Raw genomic sequence first — 3,471 nt, forward strand, 5'->3', positions numbered from 1 at the left:
GATGGATGATAAGGATGAATGATAGGGGGGGTGATTTTTTAATTTAAAGGTAAACGATATCATGTATAATTTTCATATCACTGATGTTTGCTTTGAGAACCTCTGTGGTGCAAATATCAAATTTTTTCAAATATATAGATACACTCATCTTGGAGAAAATTACGGTACCATTTGCTATATTTTTTCTTATTTAATTGGTCTATATTCAGTTTCTTTCAAATCTCTATTTTATAATCTACAGGTAATCTCGATCATATATAACTAAATTTTATATTGTACAAAGTCGTAAATAGGGCAAACTTTACAGATAATCGCAAGCAGTCGCAAGCAGGACCAACCTTTATGATACCCGAACTCGTGAATAGGACAAACTTTTACAGATGATCGCAAGCAGGACCAACCTTTATGATACCCGAACTCGTGAATAGGACAAGCTTTTACAGATAATCGCAAGCAAGACCAACCTTTATGATACCCGAACTCGTAAATTCTTTTTTTTGCCATTTAACAAACTAAAAAAACAGATTTTAAGAGTAAAAAATTGATAAAAAAGCAGAATTGTTTAGAAAGGAAAAATCCATAGCTTGAATTTGTTACAGAAAAATTAAAAAGATTTTGACATCATAATTTTACTAATTCCTAGGTTTGACAAGTTGCTGATAAATAACGAAAAGAGTTCGTTGATTTGTTATCGAATTAACAAAAATAAATGAAGAACGTACTCTGACACATACTGCCAATCCTTTAGAAAATATCAAGAAATGGGGGGGGATGGAGGTGTTACATAGATAATGTAAGATGACGGGCTGGGGAATAATTTCATGATGAGAATAATTTAGAAGATATTCACACTTTAGCCCAACCGTCACCTAGCCTTATCATCTTCCAGCTTGCTGCAGTGCAGATATGTTTTGCTCAAATACAAAATAACAAAAATTTGTTTGATGTTAAGGCTTGAAACAGGTTTTTTTTTTATTTTTTCAATATATCACACATTATCTAGTATCGAAGAAAACTTTAAAATATGAGGCACGAGGATTCAGCCGTCCAGGTCCAAAATTTAGAATTAGAATATAGTACAAACGTGTCCTCTCATTAGCTGACAAAATATTTCAACATTCTTGGCAAAAGAGTGCGCACTTATTCGGGCGCGTTAATTATTATGCACTTTAACAGATTATTAAAGTAATGGTTAACATTGAGGACACAGTGATCCAAGAGGTACACGCTCTCACGAAAAAATCGACAAAACTTTTGAATACTTCTTAAAAACTAAAGATATAAGCAATTGCTTCGTAGTTCTAAAATGTACATTTCTTTAGCTACAAAAAGTACAGTAAGTGAGGTTGCATCAAAGGCACGGCGTTACAATACTTCAAAGTCCACCCAGTCTTAAAAATTGACAAAGCCAGGCCAGATCCATTCACCACAGTTTCAGTATAAGTAAATATTTCCATTTACTGATAGCGCCGATTGAATGATTCATGACTCTGATTGGATAATGAGATAGATAGAAAGATAGATGTTACCGCCATACTATTTCATTGGTTCAGAATAGACAACAAACACATGACTGAATCCTGATTGGATTAGGCGCTAATTGATATGGCATACAGGAGTGCACTTGATTGCTAACTCTCTATTTAGGACGTCCAAAGTGGACGCACAAAAGTGTGACATACATATTTCCATCGTTGATCCAAGTAAAAGGAAAATCATTAATCATAATTTACTAAAAGTCCATTCACGCTTGTGTAAATAGGAATGGAGCAACAAATTAAGCATATTACGGACAGCATATAAGCTCTAACGTGGATATTTACAAAAAAAATTGTTTTGCCATTGGATTTCATAAACCTAGCTTTAAAGATATCTAGATAACATTATGACAAGAGTATGGACGTTTCATGATTTTATCATCTAAATATCAATTTTAGTAAACCTTTGATACGACAGTAGTATTCTAATTAATTATTCTTATCTGATAATATGTATATTCAACATTGACAAATATAAATTAAAGACAGATAGAGCGCATATAATATTTTTAGAGGATAAATACTGAATAGGAGAGACTAGACAGAAGATTCTAGAACTAGTAGATAGTATACGGATAAAAACATATTCAAACACAAAAAAGCAAATTTAAAAACAAACAAAGATATCCAAATTACAAGCAAACATATCCAAATACGTACACATCCGAACACAAACACACATATGAAAACATACCCAAACATATCCAAACATATGCAAACACAAACAAACAACCCTTTTTAAATACAAATAAACAGCTCTTACCAAGAATAAAATCTACAAACATCTCCAAACACAAAAAATCTCCGAACACAAACAAACATTACCCAACTAACACAAACATATCTGAAATAAAGCCAAAATTCTCCAAATACGAACAAACATATCCGAACACAAACAAACAAACAAATATCTCCGAACACAAACAAGCAAACAAACATCTCCGAGCGCAAACAAACACACCTAAACCACAACCGTGCTCCCGCAAGCCAACTCATGTAAAAAGGAGCACAGGGTCATGGAGTCATTATACAGAGTCCTAAACTTAGGGAACCATCTTGGGGAGTATTTAAAAACTTAAGATCAATAAAATATGGTGTTTACGCCTAAAATTCTTGTTTTACTCAATTATCATTATGTAAATGTGAGCAAGGTTTTGCAAGGTTTTGCAGGCCTCCCACTCATCCGAACCCGGGTAATAAGTAAATAACTGTATTTTTGCAAATCATTAATGCAAACCGCAATAATTGCACTCAGTCGGGGCTAGAATTTATCTCAGAAGAAATTAACATAAAGGTGCGTCTAATCTATCTAGCGGATAATTATTTTTCCTTCAAATAAATAATATTGAACTGAAAACCCCTGATTAGTCGGTATATTTGAAACCTTACACCTAGATAGGGTTTTTTTCTGGATCAAAAAAGTTTGAAACGATCAAATATCAATTATTTAATCTAATCTTTTAAGCCGGAAACAACCTTATTTAACAACCTACAATGCTTCCTACAGTCAGGGATCTGACAGCAGAGTTTTATATAATCAGATGACAGCGAAATTATGGATTATAACTTCTGTGAAAATTTACTGATTTTTGTGAAAATACCATTTTAATTCGTTTTTATTTGTTACATATATTTATCAAATTCAGTCAAAATTTTGAACATGGATTTTAATTAGGTGAGTAATTCCACTCCTGACAGCGCTGTTTATATGTCTTCGGACAGCACTGCTTATTCCTCTCCCATGACAGCGCTGTTTATATGTCTTCTGACAGCACTGTTTATTCCTCTCCCATGACAGCGCTGTTTATATGTCTTCTGACAGCAGTGTTTATTCCTCTCCCATGACATTGCTGTTTATATGTCTTCTGACAGCACTGTTTTTTCTCTCCCATGACAGCGCTGTTTATATGTCTTCTGACAGCCCTGTTTATTC

The sequence above is a fragment of the Eurytemora carolleeae genome, unplaced genomic scaffold, assembly GCF_000591075.1.
Source record: "Eurytemora carolleeae unplaced genomic scaffold, Eaff_2.0 scaffold989, whole genome shotgun sequence".
NCBI classification, from domain to species: domain Eukaryota; kingdom Metazoa; phylum Arthropoda; class Copepoda; order Calanoida; family Temoridae; genus Eurytemora; species Eurytemora carolleeae.